Source organism: Aricia agestis, chromosome 8 (genome assembly GCF_905147365.1).
Source record: "Aricia agestis chromosome 8, ilAriAges1.1, whole genome shotgun sequence".
NCBI lineage: Eukaryota > Metazoa > Arthropoda > Insecta > Lepidoptera > Lycaenidae > Aricia > Aricia agestis.
In genome coordinates, this window is record NC_056413.1 from 4,002,803 (window position 1) to 4,020,969 (window position 18,167).

At 36.2% G+C, this 18,167-nt stretch overlaps 1 protein-coding gene and 1 long non-coding RNA gene across 2 annotated transcripts in view; one reads left to right on the top strand and one right to left on the bottom strand.

Annotated features, from left to right (window-relative positions):
- Positions 1 to 205: 205 nt before the first annotated feature.
- LOC121729642 lies at positions 206 to 13,857 on the bottom strand. The gene is made up of 3 exons (XR_006035990.1): positions 13,785 to 13,857; positions 5,009 to 5,018; positions 206 to 216 (listed from the first exon to the last, which is right to left on the bottom strand). It is a non-coding gene; the product is annotated as an uncharacterized LOC121729642 (long non-coding RNA).
- The window catches only part of LOC121729640 (5-hydroxytryptamine receptor 2C), a 145,019-nt gene continuing 128,711 nt past the window's right edge, over positions 1,860 to 18,167 (top strand). The window contains exon 1 of the mRNA XM_042118213.1: positions 1,860 to 1,888. The gene's annotated coding sequence lies outside the window, so the exon portion shown is untranslated. The remainder of the gene's footprint in view (positions 1,889 to 18,167) is intronic.

Here is an 18,167-nt window from a genome sequence, read left to right on the forward strand (position 1 = left end):
TGATGGATAGCCTATTCGGTACTTATCAGGAAGTGGTGAAACAGGCCCTACAAATTATCCTAGTATATCCTTTCCCAGGACTCAAAGTATTTATCAGTACCCAGCAAAATCATGAAATTGTGATAAAATAACAGATAGACTTTCTCATTAATAATATAAGTATGTATTATTTTGTTCATATCTTTGAAGAAAGATAGAATAAATAATCAAAATTATCTTATTCGGTAATAATAAAAATGAGCTACGTTAAAAGATAAACTATTTTTTTTCTATTGGCAGTCGAGTAAAAGAGTAATTTCAGAATCATCTATACTTCCATACTTACTTAATATTTTAAATGCGAAAGTGTATCTGTCTGTCCAGCTGTTTGTAACCTTTTCACGCCCAAACCGCTGAACCGATTTTGCTGAAATTTGCTATGGAGATACTTTGAGTCCCGGGAAAGGACACAGGATACTTTTTGTCCAAGAAAAATGTACGGTTCCTGCCCGATAAACGAGTTTTGGCGCAGCGGAGTTGCGAGCGTCATTTAGTTTCCTTATAAACCACAACTATCTCACACTAATGGCACTTCCACAGAACACCCATTACGAGGTCTCCATTAGCTTCGCATAAATATTTATTTACGACTAATTATGGGTTTATCGCGAAAATCTTTAGAAAGAGAAACCTTGACATTAGATGCTTGCAGAAGTGAGATAGCTAATATAGTGCAACTACTATCATGTATATTGTTCTATACATAATATTATAATCACTAATTGTAATCCCTAGTGTATAATCATAATAATAATATATTCCAGTCAAAAACTATTTTAAAATTATAAATTGGAGGTACAAAACAATTTACAATTTTATTTGTAAAACATCGTATAAATTCTATTTAACAATTATTAATTTTAGAAGTAGATTTTTATATTACACTAGCTGTTGCCCGCGACTTCGTCCGCGTCAGCAAAATGTGATAACGAAGATAATAAAAAAGAGAGAATTTTCCGAACAAAGTATATAAAAATAAAATTCTTCCTCCTTTATCGAAAGTCAGTTAAAAAGTAGCCTAAGTTACTCCTTATTACATCAGCTATCTGCCAAAAAAAGGCCTGTCAAAATCGCCCCAGCCGCTTCGGAGATTAGCCGGAACAAACAGACAGACATACAGACAGACAAAAATTGTAAAAATTGCTATTTTGGTATATGTGTCGTAAGTACATTCATATGCATGTAGTAAGAAACGGTTCTTTCAATATTACAAACAGACACTTCAATTTTATTTACATGTATAGATATGTATAGATTAATTAGCAAATCAACTTTCAAATAAAACATTGTGCTTAGTATATTACGTAGAATAAAATGTAATTTAAAGCTTTTTCTTGCTAACAGTAATAATTTTTTGTTGATTCAACAAATCACATCAAAACATGTTCAATTCATCCTGAGGCTTATTTTATATCATTTCGTAAATACTACGCTTTTACATAAGAGTATTCATAACTTCTGCCGTTCAAAACGACAATAATAAAAGCAATATCTATTACGAATAAATAATTGAAATTAAGCTTTGTTCTGCTAATTAATTGTTAATATAATTACTTGTGAAATCAATTATTCAATTCCGAATTTCCTCCGTGCCTTAAACAACAGGTGCCAGGCGCCATTCGGCTACGAGCGTTGTAGCAAACGCACGTCCCGCTACGAAACCCGTAGCAGTGCTACGCCGCGCGATACGTGTGCTACGCCATAAACTTTATGAACATTTATGAATTATACATACAAAAGTGAACAAATGCGACAATTCATTTATGGATGATACACAAATTTGAAAAATTTTGAGTGGACCGAACTGATAAATTTGTGGCTTTCGAAATTGGCAAGCGGATTAACGAAGGTAGGTATGCATTTTATATTACGTGTATGACTGAAGAAAAAAAGAAATATTTTATAAATCATAGTTTACAAAGACATAATATAAATATTTTTTAATTTTTTACTTTTACTGGAAATTACATGTTAATGAATGAATCTTAAAACTTAAAAACAAAAGGTACCTTGCACATTTTACTTTGATTTATTGCCTATTAAATATTTTCACTTTGTGAAATTGTCGCTGGCATTTTTAACAGAAAACAATTACTGGATGCATTAATCATAACTATTTTACAAGTCATGGCCGATTTCAATAATGATGAGTTGATGACAGACATGAATGGTAATTTATTTATAATTGACTGAAAACAAAATGGCATGACTGGCTTCCCCGACGGTTTTCTCTTTTGTTAAAGATTTTTTTTTTAAACATTATATCATTTCAGTATTTTTTTTTCAATATTGATATTATAGTTATTATTATTTTCTTATTTCATTAATAGGGCCCCGATAATTTAGGGCCTGTTTCACCACTTCCTGATAATAATTGTCAGATAAGCTATCCACATCTTATCAGACAGACAGATTATGGAATATCTGTTAGACAAGTTGTGGATAGCCTATGCGACCATTATCAGGAAGTGGTGAAATAGGCCCGTAATATTGTTATGTATGTTTATTAATGGAAGTTAACTATTTTCGAATATAAGCTTTTACTTTTATTATTTTGTTATCATTATATGAAAGGAGATTACTGCTATAGTCGATATTAAATTATAAGCCATAACAGAAGCTTCCTGTGGTATAAATGTCATATTTTAATCAAATATTTTACGTATTGTTTTCATTAGGCAAATGACTTCACCAAACCATATTAATAATATTTTAATACGAATAAAATGATTTTTTTTAATAAAAATTAAGAGGATACACCAGGGCCTAGATAAATGAAAAAAAAGTACGTGTAATATCTATAGCTCTCTCCCTTACCTCAAGCCTATACCGCAGAACGCGATAGAGACAACTGCAGAAAATCAACGATTCGTTGTCCCCTGATTCTTTCTCCAAAACTTAACCGATTTAAGTACTTTTTTCATTAAAGATTAAAAAAAAGGCTTAACTGTGTTCCTATGTTTTACTTTTTTTGTATAATCTAACCAAATCTGTTTTCTGTATGTTTGAACACAGCGGAAAATCTGGCCATTTTTTGTGGGTTTTTGAACGTTCATATTTTATTTAATAATTAAATTATGAAAAAAAAGAAAACATAGGGACATTGTACTAGTGGCCGTAGATATTCAGGAAAAAAATTATAACTCTACTAGCATTATCCAGGGAGGAAACAGGGGACAACGTTTGTATAGAAAAAAGGGCGGTGTGGACTCCTCTTAATATACGACTGCCGATCCCGACAAAATAGCGTAACTTACACATACCGCTTTTTATCAAACCGATTTTGATAAAATACTTCATTTGTTTTCTACTTATGGGTATGAACAAAATAATCCGACAAATATATATTTTTTAAATAATAATAGGCAGCTTTTACAAGGATTCAGGCCTTTACAGGATTATTATTTGAATTATACACTGTACAATAATTTAATTATATAATATTTAACTAGATGACGCCCGCAACTCCGTCGCACCAAAGTTCATGTATCTTGTGCTTTTCCGGGACTCAAAGTATTTTCATACCAAATTTCAGCAAAATCGGTTCAGCGACTTAAGCGTGAAGAAGTAACGGACCGACAGATACACTTTCGTTTTTATAATAATAATATTATTATGGATTTTAACAAGATTTCCCATGAATGCATTCTTATGAGAAAAATTAAAATGCAGTTCTACGCCCGTGACAAAAAAAGAATATTTTTATAAATAATTACCCTTAATTATAACAGTTTATAATTAATTGTGTGAATTTTTACTGTGTCATTATCGTCATTTTTTTATGAAATAAGGGGGGCAAACGAGCAAACGGGTCACCTGATGGAAAGCAACTTCCATCGCCCATGGACATTAGCAGCATCAGAAGAGCTGCAAGTACGTTGCCGGCCTTTTAAGAGGGAAGAGAAGAATCAATAAATCCGCTGGATTCAAGTCGCCAGCATATCCGTGGTTTGATGGATTATCTTTGCCCAAAAAGATAGAGTAGCTATGATATAGTCAGTCACTTGATATTATAGTCGGTCACCGACAAAACTGTAGACAAAACTAGTAAAGAAATTTAAAAAAAAGTTGCCAGAATCAGCTGCCGCACGACAATACAATGTAGATTAGCCTTATGTTTATTGGTATAATAATCAACAACCACAACATGGTTATTTGGGCCGGTAATTACAATTTATAGATTTCATATTAGAAACAGTTCGAAACCGATATAGCCGCAAGATAATTGAAGATAATTGAGATTTTAATACACTTTTAATATCAAAAGATGAAACCGTAATCCATACCTACTAATATTATAATACTTATTATAAACGCGAAAGTGTGTCCGTCTGTCTGTCTGTAACCTATTCACGCCCAAATCGCTGAACCTATTTTGATTAAATTTGGTAATGGAAATATTTTGAGTCCCGGGAAAAAACATAGGATACATTTTATCCCGGAAAATGTACGGTTCTCGCGCGAGAAACGAGTTTTGGCGCAATGAAGTTGCGGGCGTCATCTAGTTTATACTAAAGTTCAAAACTTCATCTATATAAATAAAAATAAATTAATATTTTTGTTAATCTCGATAAAACTCGAGAACGGCTAAACCGATTTGGCTAAATGTTGTCTTTAAATAGTCCAGGAAAGGTTTATGTTTATATTAAGAGGAAAGTGATACAAAGTTCACTAGGTCATCTAGTAATATTATTAAGAGGATACAACAGGGGCTAGAGAAATGAAAAAAAAAGTACGTGTAATATCTATAGCTGTCTCCCTTACCTCAAGCCTATATCGCAGAACGCGATAGAGACAACTGCAGAAAATCCAGAAAATCAACGATTCGTTGTCCCCTGATTCCTTCTCCAAAACTTAACCGATTTAAGTATTTTTTTCATTAAAGATTAAAAAAAGGCTTGAGCTGTGTTCCTATGTTTTGCTTTTTTTGTATAATCTAGCCAAATCTGTTTTCTGGACGTTTGAACACAGCGGAAAATCTGGCCATTTTTTTGGGTTTTTGAACGTTCATATCTTATTTAATAATTAAATTATGAAAAAAAAGAAAACATAGGGACATTGTATTAGTGGCCGTAGATATTCAGGAAAAAAATTATAACTCTACTAGCATTATCCAGGGAGGAAACAGGGGACAACGTTTGTATGGAAAAAAGGGCGGTGTGGAATCCTCTTAAGAGGATACACCAGGGGCGAGAGAAATTGAAAATAGGTATTTGAAAATGTATTGCTGTCTCACCAATCTCAAGTCTCCCACCGCAGAGCGCGATAGAGACAACACGACAAAAGTTCTAATAAAAGAACAGAAAATCTTCGATTCGTTGTCCGCTGATTCCTTCTCCAAAACTTAACTGATTTAAGTACTTTTTTCATTAAGAATTAAAGCAAGGCTTGAGCTATGTTCCTATGTTTTACTTTTTTTTTGTATATTTTAGCCAGTTTTGTTTTCTGGTTTTTTGGGTTTTTGGACGTTCTTATCTTTTTTAATAATTAAATTATGAAAAAAAAGAAAACATAGGGACATGCCAAGTGGCCATAGATATCCTGGAAAAAATCATAACTCTACCGGCATTATCCAGGGAGGAAACAGGGGACAGCGTTTGTATGGAAAAACGGCGGTGTGGACTCCTCTTAAATCTCAGAAGTAACGACAATATGTGTGTAGATAATTTAATTCGGTATTCATCTAGTAATATATGTCAGAAGTAACGAAAATATGTGTGTAGGTAATTTAATTCGGTATTGTTATTTTACGTTTACTTTCCGGCAATAATTATTTAACGTTTATACATCCACTTGTGTACGTTTTACAGCTGGTTTGTTAAATATTTATAATATGGTTATTTGCACTTACCTAGTTTTCAGAATAAAGCAATTTATTTTATATTTCCGTCCAAGGCCACACAAATAACGTTTTATGTAGTTGTTGTTTTGAGAACTTGAATTTTCTTCAAATTTCCCACAAGATCCTCGGATTAGAGAAGAACTTTTAAAATAGTTTTAGGTTATAACCTCTTGGATTCTCTTTATTTTCTATTTATTATGACACTAGTATCCTATGTCCTATCTCGGGTCTCAAAGTATCTCCATACAAAATTTCTGCAAAATCGATTCAGCGGTTTGCGCATGTAGAGGTTACGGACAGACAGACACACTTTCGCATTTATAATATTAGTATGGATACGTAATATTATATTTTTCCTTCTTTAATTACCTACGCGGTAAATACTTATTCTATTGCAAATCTTGAAGTCGGTTAGTATGGAAGATGTCTATAAATAAGCCGTTAACGTATTTCCTTTAACAGTTATACAACTGTCCAGAACAAAACAATCACCATCCCAGCCTTCAAAAGGCATTTTTATCAGGAATGTGTATTCATGCAATTCATAATAAAAATTATTGAAATTGCCAGCGCGTAAATAAAGAAATTAACAATAAAATAAAAGTGCAGTCGCGTGTGAACTCGTCGAGCTTTCACCACTTTTCAGAGTTATTTAATCCACGGCTTGGCGCAGGAATGCAGTATTTTTATACACGTACTATGTTTACCGGCCTGCCACTGATTCTCAGGCTCAATAGTATGTAATGATCTTTTTAAATAGTCTTATGTACGCCTTATGTACGTTATACACGCTACAGTTTACCGGAGAGACTGCGCGGAGAGAGAGACGGCAAACCGTTGCATGTTGGCGTACATTACATACCTCGCGGTGTAGCCGCCTAACCACGCGTTCGGGCGGACGCATATAAATCGAGTATAAGGGTCTATTCAGACTGCAACGCGACGAGGTGAGGTGAGGCGCGGTGCGGCATAAATTTGTATGGATTTGACATATTTCAATTGCGTGTGACGTCTTGCGAATCTGTCAAATCCATATAAATTTAGAAATGCATCTATGCGTCGCGTTTGCGGTCTGAATCAACCCGCGACTGAACTAGTGGGTCCACCATCTGCTTAAAAATCAACTTTTCTAATAGTCATACAAAAAATTAAAATCGGTTGAGCCGTTTTGGAGGAATTCGCGCATAAGCACTGTGATATGAGAATTTTGTATTATATAAGAGATAGCTCTTTTTATCATAAATTGTTAAAGAAATAAACCCTAATTGACAGTCCCTACAGTATTTCCATTACAGATAACAATAGATAAAAAGCAATCATGTTTTAGGCAACAAAGATTCAATTACGTTTAAATGAACAGATACAAAAGATATCAATACATTTTCAAATAAATCCAATCTACGCGGCTGTCGAATATACATGATAAACAAACGTTATATAAAATATTTTTAACCGAATCCAAAAAAGAGGAGGTTATAATATGTTTGTATAATATATTTACTTACGCTTAAAGACTCAGTGAGCGGAAAAATACCTCACAACGCGTTGTGGTCACAGTAAAACAGCCACAACGCGAATTTCGCGTTGTGGCTCCAATGAAAACGGCAAAACGCTTTCTAGAAATCACAAAAAGACCAAAAAGTGAAATTTGTGTCGTGGCTGATATTATGCTTTTCGTATCTTATATCTTTCAACGAGCAATTCTTGTATATAATATATAATTAGAATCTCGGAATCGGCTCCAACGATTTTCATGAAATTTAGTATATAGGGGGTTTTGGGGGCGATAAATCGATCTAGCTAGGAATCATTTTTAGAAAATGTCTTTTTATTCGTGTTTTATCGATAATCGATAAACTGAAAAATATTACTCTTCCTGACATCTATTGGCGAATAATAATACTATTTCGTGAGCAACTAATTGCTTTAACGACACCACTACAGCTAAAGCTATTCCAGCAGATGGCGTTGTTAAGTAACACGAAGTCAATGAGTGTTTGCTATAATACCGAGCGCAGCTCGGTCATCCAGGTATTGTAATATATTATACGGAAAGCATAATATGCTTTCCGTATATATTACAATAGTATTTGAAAAAAATATATAATATTTGATAATGATAATAATATTATTATTATCATTATCAAATATTATATATTTTTTTGTATGTTCAACCATAACTTCGCCGTTTGTGGACCGATTTTCATAATTATTATTTTGTTTTTGTATAGGGTAATTTCATTCGAATTTGTGTGAGAACATAATAAAGTAAGACATGCTACCAAAAAATAAGACTTTGCACCAAATTATAACCCTGCCTCCGAAGGTACTGAACAGAACTTTTGAGTCCTTATAGCTACAGGTTATTTTGCAACAAAAAATTCAAGTCAAGGTTTGGTTAGTACTTACTATTAAAATATTAAAAAAACTGCCTTAAAGATTATAACTACGCAGAAAAACGAGGCAAGCCCTCACAAAGCTCGGATTTTACCTAGTTTAATATTAAAAGTGAATTCCAGAAATAATCAAACTTTTGGGGCTTGAATGAGGCATTGGAAGTAGGCGTTGATTGTGAAGTTGACAATTCAGCGATTCAGAAAATGAGTTCCGTCGAATATTGCCTGCACATTTATTAATTACTCTTCGCACTTTCGTATCATTAATCACTGAATCACTCGACACAATTTGAATCTGAAGTTTCGAAAGTTTTTACGTTGCATTTTTCCGTTTCAAAAAATTCCGTGTATTATAAATTCATGTTCCGCGAAAATTTAATTGCGTGTAACTTTACACGCTTCAGCTACTTAGCAGTAGCTGTATGATAAACTACTAGATAACGCCTGCAACTTTTTTGCGGCAAAATTCGTTTATCGCGTGGAAACCGTACATTTTTCGGGAAAAAAGTATCCTATGTCCTTTTCCCCCTTTTTTTTTATGAAATAAGGGGGCAAACGAGCAAACGGGTCACCTGATGGAAAGCAACTTCCGTCGCCCATGGACACTCGCAGCATCAGAAGAGCTGCAGGTGCGTTGCCGGCCTTTGAAGAGGGAATAGGGTAATAGGGGAGGGTAGGGATGGGAAGGGAAGGGAATAGGGGAGGGTAGGAAAGGGAATAGGGTAGGGAATTGGGCCTCCGGTAAACTCACTCACTCGGCGAAACACAGCGCAAGCGCTGTTTCACGTCGGTTTTCTGTGAGAACGTGGTATTTCTTCGGTCGAGCCGGCCCATTCGTGCCGAAGCATGGCTCTCCCCTACTTAATGTATCTCCATACCAAGCAGCAAATTGGTTCAGCGGGTTGGACGTGAATGACAAACAGACAGACCGATACACTCTCGCATTTATAATATTAGTTTGCATATAGGTACTTTGTGCTTCAATTAGTGTTTTTTACGTGATCATAATCAATTCTTTATCTTTGATCCTTTATTATCTCAGAAGTATTCACACGGAGACCACAGTATGTGAGAACACGTAATGTTTTGATGAGTATGCCCGCCCGGGAGTTATTTCATAGTGTCCAAGTATGCGTACAATACACAAAAGCACACCTTCCTCCTTTACCAACCAAACTTGAAAACGTGTACTTTTATAGTTGTGTGCGTCAGTAATTTTATTTGGCGAAAGGACAATGCCCAAAAAAACCCATAGTCGATTAGAATAATTTATGTACAGCAAAGTAGAGCATAAATAGTAGATTGAAAATATGCAATTCATTTTTTTCTAAGCCATAACCGAAACCGATAATTTCAAAAAATAAATCTGAGATACACAGTAGGTATCTACTTCGAATCAACTAGTTATTTCCTTTGTTTTTGTGATCTTTCTCGTGAAAGCGATGTTGATAGACAATAATGTACAATTAAATAGAAAAAAAATCGGCCAAGTGCGAGTCGGACTCGCGCACGAAGGGTTCCGTACCGTTATAGAGCGAAAGTAGGGAAAAATTATTTTTTGTATGGGAGCCCCCCTTAATTATTTATTTAATTTTAATTTTGCGATTAAATATTAAATTAGACACATAATTAAGGATTTCGTAAAAAAATCATGTGTCTACATAATATAGCCATTGTAGATTAGGAGCCAAAAAGGGCAAAAATAACGTTTTTGTATGGGAGCCTCCCTTGAATCTTAATTTTATTTAGTTTTTAGTATCTGTTATTACAGTGGCATCAGATATACACAATCTGTGAAGATTTCAGAAGTCTAGCTATAGCGGTTCTTGAGTGAGAGTGAGCCTGGAGACAGACAGACGGACAGACATCGAAGTCTCAGTAATAGTGTTCCGTTTTTTACCCTTTGGGTACGGAACCCTAAAAAAGTATGACAAATATAATAATATGTTTTAAGAATAAACTAAATCATCCTTCTATACGTGGGAGAGCCATGCTTCGGCACGAATGGGCCGTCTCAACCGGAGAAATACCACGTTGTCACAGAAAACCGGCGTGAAACAGCGCTTGCGCTGTGTTTCGCCGAGTGAGTGAGTTTACCGGAGGACCGATCCCCTATTCCCTTCCCTACCCTCCCCTATTCCCTTACCTGCCCTACCCTCCCTTATTACCCTATTCCCTCTTAAAAGGCCGGCAACGCACCTGCAGCTCTTCTGATGCTGTGAGTGTCCATGGGCGACGGAAGTTGCTTTCCATCAGGTGACCCGTTTGCTCGTTTGCCTCCTTATTTCATGAAAAAAAAAATGACAAGTGGCTTCACTCTACATCCTCTATCGGTTATAGCACGGGGAGTGCTCTAAGAATTTGTTCGGAACCATACCACCTGCAACTTTTCGCCATCGCTCCACGCAAAAAATATACCATCCTCATCACTTTGATGAGTGGCAGTCTTCCACCGTGCGTTTTTTGCGTAACTTTCTGCTGCGCACTGTAAAACTCTGAAATAAACTGTCACTATATTTTTAATACGACCTGGAAACATTCAAAGGCTGGCAACGTACTTGCAGGCTGCAGCTCTTCTAATTTTGCGAGTGTCCATGGGCGACAGTATAGTTGCTTTCCATCAGGTGACCCGTTTGCTCGTTTGCCCCCTTATTTTATAAAAAAAAACGATCATATAACCGATATCGTGTACTTATTAATCCTAAAAAAACAGTACATATTGTATACAGATTATTTTTTATACCAAACTAACATTCTATACTGTCAGATATAAAAGTGATAAATATTTAAACATTAAATTCATAAATACGTAATAACAACACTGTACATCTGTATTAAAAATGTTTTTACTACGAACTAATCGCCACACTATCGTTTGTAGCATCGCGTCGTTCTGAATATTATAGATTCCTATAAGAAAAGTCAATTAGTTACGATCGTTTTAAAGTACTCGGTGATTGTTTAATCCAAAAAGGATATTGTATTTAGGATACAGTATAAGTAGTCTACTATGGTCTATGCCACATATAAATGGTTTCAATCGATTACAGGTTTTTGGTCCATACATTTTCGGGCATTCACCTTTTTCATTCCAGTCTAAAATCGTTTCCTCACAACATATGAATCAGATAATATGTGAAGTTAATTCACATAATATTATCTGAAAACAAAAGAAACCAAACTTTCCATTGAAACGATAAAGAAGATATATTTCTATCAATTCTTTTCAAAGTTGGAACAAAACTTATTAAGCTGTTAAGTCGAAATCCAATATCTTAGATTGTGAGAGGAGATTTAGTAAGTATAAAAACGATAAGTGGCATCTGGGTCAATTGGCTAGCTCCGGGTTAGCCGGGTTGTGAGGGCTAGTCGGGTCGTGAGGGCTAGGCGGGTCGTGAGGCCTGGGTAGCCGAGTAGTAAGTTAGCCATTACGTTTGCCAAACCCTTCAGTTTCTTTATGGTCTATTTTATTTCCGGCTCGCTCTTATTGATATGAAACTTTTTGTGCGTTTAGAGCATAAAGTTAATATACCTAGCGGAATAGAGAAACAAAGGCCTGAGCAAGAAAGATGTCACTATCAGTAACACTGCGTGGTAAAAAGAGACGTGTGATACATGACAGCAGCACTCCTTTTTGACGTCCAGTCGGCACGTGCCGCACGTTGACAATTTAATCTCATAGAATTCATGTTCAATCATGCTTGTGTAAGTGTATACGTACACATATTTTTCACACCGATGAAAACCAATTTTGGATTCGTTTGACAGCTCGAGGTTGTTGCTCCATTCCGCTAGGTATATTAACTTTATGGTTGAGAGTGAAATTTTAAAGTCATGTAATGAAAAGATACTGGAAATAATAATATTGCGCCACGATTTTGGTCAGATGTTTCACTTCTGACTCGTGTACTCTATACACACGCATTTATCAAAATTATGGTTTTATATGTCGTAAGCTGATAATATGTTTTTTTTATATATTATTAACTAGCTGTTGCCTGCGACTTCGTCCGCGTCAACATAGTATAATAACAAAGATGGATAGTCCGCTAACAAGTATGAAAAAAGTAAAATATAACCTCCTCCTTTTTGGAAGTCGGTTAAAAAGTAGCCTAAATTACACCTTACTACATCAGCTATCTACCAAAAAAATTCCCGGCAAAATAGCTCCAGTCGTTTCAGAGATAAGCCGGAATAAACAGACAGACATACAGACAAAAATTGTGAAAAAAATTGTTTTGGTGTATGTATTGTATATAGATTCATATGCATGTAGTAAAAAACGGTTCTTTCAATATTACAAACAGACACTCCAATTTTATGTATAGAGAAGATGTATAGATGGTATAGATGTATAGATGTATAGTGTCATATATTATTATCTTACCTAACTTTACATTATCTGTGAACTATTGTGTCACCCATAGACGTTACCATGGAGTTATTGTTGTTATGTCACTTTGTAAATATTATTGCAAATAAAACTACATGAATTAACATTGTATATTTTAATACACAATATCTGGCGACGATGTCGACAGCAGAATTAAAGAAATGGAGAAGAATACGCGCTACTACACGCGCTCAACTTACAAAACTAGAAAATTACGTAAACTCGAACGAAACTCTAACTCACGCGGAAATACAAACAAGACTGCAGTCCCTACAAGAAAGTCTACAGTCATTCAAAGAAGTACAACTGAAAATAGAATCGGAAATTGCAGATGACGAATTTGATAACGAAATGGAAATCAGGTACGAAATTGAAGAAAAATTTACACTATTAAAAACCATATTGCTAAATATGCCTGATCAAAGTGAACAAACCCTTACACAATCAATGTCGAATCCACAATTGGCTACCAACAGCCCAGCAGAATCTAAACCGAAAATAAACTTCCAAGCGCTACAAGAAAACGAAACTTTTAAGAATTTCACTCAGCGCCTAGCTGTATACTTTCTGTTGAACAATATCACAGATGCGAAATTCAAAGTGTACACATTACTCTCGGCATTACCTCCTATACTTCGACAAAAATAAATATGAAACGCAGATCACCAATCACAATAAGAGACTTAAGGGGGAAATGCTACCGTTGCGGAAAGGAAGACCACCAGTCAAATGAGTGCAGTGCCCTAAAAATTACCTGTTCAAAATGCAATAAGAAAGGGCATCTGGCACGAGTCTGCCTTCAAAGAACACCACCGACACACCAAATGGAACACACTACGAGTAGTGAAGAGAGCTTGTGTGACATTAATCTTATTAAAAGCGAAATTTCCGAAAAATACATGATTCCTATTAAAATTGAAAATACACAGGTTAACATGGAATTTGACACTGGAGCTACCTTGTCCTCGATTTCACTTAAGCTGTACAATGAATTAAAAATTAAAACGAGAATTTTCAAAACAGACATGAAATTCAGAACATACACAGGAGAAATTTTCAAGCCAGTCGGAGTGACTTACGTCAAATGCTCCTACAAACATCAATGTTTCAATACTATACATTATTAATCAAGACGTAGACCCTATTTTTGGTAGAAGTTGGATGAAAGAAATTTCAATCAATCTGGCAGATATGCGAGCAATACACACAGCCACACCTAAACTAGAGAAGCTTATAGAGGAATACTCGAATACGGTATTTAAATCTGATTTAGGAATGATACCTAACTACAAAGCCCATTTGAACCTAAAGGAAGATGTCCAACCTATTTTTATTAAACCTCGAAGAATTCCTTACGCCTTAAAAGACAAGGTTGATAAGGAAATAGATCGACTTAGCAGAGAAGGAGTGATCACTAAAATAGATCATTCGGATTGGGGCACACCGATCGTCCCCGTCGTGAAACCAAACGGCAGTATCCGCCTATGTGCCGACTACAAGGTAACCCTAAACAAGGTAATAAAGGACGAACAATACCCTATACCTATTATCGAGGACATATTCGCTGAAATGAACGGAGGTAAATTCTTCTGCACTTTGGACATTACCCAAGCCTACCTCAACATGGTAATGGACGACGAAAGCGCTGCCCTGCAAACCCTTAGTACACACAGGGGAACTTATAAGGTAAACCGCCTAATGTTTGGGGTTAAGGTCGCTCCAAGCCTCTGGCAAAAATTCATGGATCAATTACTCCAAGAATTAGAAGGGGTCAAATGTTTTTTCGATGACATTATCATCCAGGGAGCGTCAGAAGAGCAACTACTTACAAGACTGAGCCAAGTCTTACAAAAACTACAAGAAAGTAACCTAAGAGTAAACAGAGATAAATGCCAATTTTTTAAACGTAGCATCAATTACTTAGGACATACAATAGACAAAGACGGCTTACACAAAAATAGAGAAAAAGTAAAGGCTATATTAGATACAAAAAGGCCTGAAAACCGAAACGAACTTCGAACCTTTCTCGGTATGGCCAATTACTATAATAAATTTATCCCCAACTTGGCAACACTCGCAAATCCACTAAACAGATTATTAAAAAGAGAAAACAAGTTCATTTGGTCATCAGAATGCGAGACTTGTTTCAATAATATAAGGAAGGAAATCGCCAGTGACAGAGTTCTAGCACATTTCGATCCAAAGAAACAATTAATTATAGCCACTGACGCCTCACCTGTAGGATTAGGAGCAGTACTTTCACATAGGCTACCAGATGGATCAGAAAGACCTGTGGCATTTGCGTCGAGAACATTAGCCACAAGTGAAAGGAAATACAGCCAAATAGATAAGGAAGCTACAGCCATATTCTGGGGTATCAAAAAATTTTTCCCTTATTGTTATGGACGGAAATTTACACTGGTGACAGACCACAAGCCACTTACTTCCATCTTCCATCCCCATCAAACACTCCCAGCCCTAAGCGCCATGAGGCTTTTTCACTACGCACATTTTCTTTCGGGATTCGACTACGAAGTCGAATACAGAGCTGCCGCTAAACATGGCAACGCGGACTACCTATCTAGATTCCCTGTGGAAACAGTGCACGAAACCTACGAAGACCAGCATTGCATCTATCAACGCGCTCAAATCAACGTTTTAGACATCAATCCAATGACCATTGTCCGGGAAACGCGGAATGATGAGGAACTAAATACCTTGCGAGAGGCCCTACAAAATGGCAGATCCTTACGCGCAATAGGTTTCAATGACAATGAATTCACGCTTCAGGATGACTGTATCCTCAAGGGAACTCGAGTCGTTATACCACAAAACCTACGAGAGCAAGTACTAGACGAACTCCATGCCGGGCACAGTGGTATAGTCAAAATGAAGGCTCTAGCTCGCAGCCACGTTTATTGGAGAAATATCGATAGAGACATCGAACAGAAAGTAAAGTCATGTAGGGCGTGCCGTTTACAACAAAACGAACCCCCTAAGGCCCCACTACATCATTGGGAGCAACCGACGGGGCCGTGGCAAAGGCTGCACATCGATTTTGCCGGACCGATTCAAGGCCAACAGCTCTTAATAATCGTGGACGCATTTACAAAATGGGTTGAAATACTACCAACAAAAAATACCACAAGTTCCTGGTGTATTAAGAAACTAAGGGAATTGTTTTCAATCTTTGGAATCCCATATACACTTGTGTCAGATAACGGACGTCAATTTGTATCAGCAGAATTTACGGATTTCATGGATAAATGCGGAATAGTACATAAAACGTCAGCTCCTTACCATCCGGCCACAAACGGGCAAGCCGAACGCTACGTACAGACCATTAAAAAGGCAATACGTGCAATGGAGGGGGAGGAAGGCGACTTACTAAGTAAGCTAGTGACGGTCAAGACGCGTCTGAGACGCACCCCCAACAGCGAGGGACAAAGTCCGTACCAGCTAATGTTTGGCCGTGACATTCGAACTTCCCTTCACGCTATGTTTCGCAAAATACCGCAGACTACATCGAGAGCCAGCATCGACATGCCCACAGTTAAGATGTTCACACCAGGCGACCGGGTCCAAGTCAGGGCCTACGGCTCCCAGAGATGGGCCTTTGGAACGATCTTACGACGTCTGGGCCAACTGCATTATGAGGTCCAAACAGATTCAGGAACAGTCTGGCGCCGGCATGTAGAGCAGCTTTTGCCTGCTCCAGGAATTCGAGAATAGCGGCGGAGGGCTGTCATATATTATTATCTTACCTAACTTTACATTATCTGTGAACTATTGTGTCACCCATAGACGTTACCATGGAGTTATTGTTGTTATGTCACTTTGTAAATATTATTGCAAATAAAACTACATGAATTAACATTGTATATTTTAATACACAATATATAGGTTTGACTTCACTCAAGAAACATTTTCAGTAGCAGCTTGAGAAGAAATTTTACTGCCAAATGTTCCCATTCAGTAGATACACATAAGACGAATTTAAACACGTTTTATAAAATGATACAATGATAATACAAGAGTATGTTAACAGTTTTATAAAAGTTTATTGTATATTGATCCGGAGGAAATAATAAAACAATTTATAAATAAAACATAAAAAATTGAGAGCGGCTGCCGAATTCATAATTAAAGACGTGAGTGGAAGAAGCACGTAAGTGACAGTTAACCTTCAAGCGGTCGCGCGGCGTCGAATAGACTCCCGTCAATACATTTTCGTTGATATTATCGATATTTCTCGATGAATCCATATCATTCTCTCAGTAGCTTTTCATAATTTATCTATCTACCATATAAATAGCTTACACTTACTTTCCGCACCCCCTTTGCAGCAAGGAGCTCAATTATTTTGGTCTCGGCGCCCGCGCCGGTGTCGAAAAGACTCCGCGCGCCTCTCTTATAATTTTATATGTAGTTTTCATATAATTGAGGCAAATTTAATGTTTATTTATAAAACTACATCGTCGTTGACCGATAACATCGAGTGTTATTGCTAGATGAAGAAAAATTTTGAACTACGATAAGAAAATTCCGATCACTTTTTCTACCCCTGTTCACACAAGATAAGCTACTTTGTATCACCGGATTTTATAACTAAGTTTTTACTAAAAATACATTTAATTTTGTGGATGAACTGATTACTTTCAAAAAGAGTAATAATTAAATTTATGAAATATCATATAATGCTAAATGAAAAGTGTTTTGTTTCCCAAATTCACCTACGACGTCTTTTAGGTTACGCGCAACCACTGCTGTTACAAAAAGGTGCGCGCCCGCTTGAAGGTTAATAAAGAACCGTTTTTGGCATATATAGAGGCTCTAGGACCGGAAAAAATATTTGAAATGAAAAAACTGTGTGTTTTATGTTCAGTCAGATATATACAGAGTGTAACAAAAACAAGTGATAACACTTTAGGGTGTGTACGTGTTCCTTGTAGAGAGTTCACTGTGAAAGTAGCAGCGCTGAAAGACCAAAATTTTTTTTCACTTTTGTATGGGGAAACTCGTGACGCTCGGGCCCTTGCCCATACAGAAGTGAAAAAAAATGTTCGTCTTATTATAACGTCTTTTACTTTTTTTTATTTAAATCTTTAAATTCACTACACTGCTACGTCATCAAGGAAAAAATATGATAAACTAGACGTTCCGCGTAGCTCCGTCCGCGTAAATAAGAAGTTCCCAAGGAACCGCACATTTTTCTGCAAAAAGTATTCTATAATCTTCTCTATATTATCTAGAGCCAAAATACATAAAAATCGGTCCAATAGTTTGTTAGATACGCGTGTTAAAAAAATCACTAGCAAATAACTGTATTTTAAAAAGAAAAATACTTCAAAAAAATTGTACGCAATTTATCTCCAAAACTACTGAACCGATTTTGATGAAACTTGCACTGTTCCCTAAGTTGAACAATACCTACTACAACAAAAAAAGAATAACCAAATTCGGAATGGTAGTTCCAGAGATATGCGAACACAAACAT